Genomic DNA, 586 nt, shown 5'->3' on the forward strand with positions numbered 1-586 from the left:
CAGCACCCACCTGAGCAAATATCATAATTTAGTCATTTGATAACTTACTTTCTCCACTACATCAGTCCCAGCAGCAGCATAACGGCTTGTTAATTCATGTTCGTGCAATGATGAGACGGACAAGTTAGCCGATGATGCATGCCATTTTACTCTCTCATGCAGATAAAAGTTGTCAAAGTTACAGTGCACAAAAACCCCTGGGTGGACTGACCTGAATGAACTAAAATAAAATATAAATGTTCTTTCTCCGTTTTCTGAATTACACAGCACAGTGAGAGCACACGTTGCACGAGCACATCCTGAATGAACTAAAATAAAATCAAATAAAATATAAATGTTCTTTCTCCGTTTTCTGAATTACACAGCACAGTGAGAGCACACGTTGCACGAGCACATTTCTCCGAACTACACTACCCATAATGCACTTCACTCGGAACTGAGGGTGCGTTCAAGTCATGTCGGATAGATCGTATTCACATGAACGCCACCACAAAGTCGTTATTACGAGTGGGAAACTTGAAATTTTCTTTAAGCCCCGAGTTTCCGAGTTGGGGGCGTGTCAATGAGAAACATGGCGGAATCGATG

Source organism: Sinocyclocheilus rhinocerous, unplaced genomic scaffold, assembly GCF_001515625.1.
Source record: "Sinocyclocheilus rhinocerous isolate Xijiao unplaced genomic scaffold, SAMN03320098_v1.1 scaffold69, whole genome shotgun sequence".
In the NCBI taxonomy this organism is placed as follows: domain Eukaryota; kingdom Metazoa; phylum Chordata; class Actinopteri; order Cypriniformes; family Cyprinidae; genus Sinocyclocheilus; species Sinocyclocheilus rhinocerous.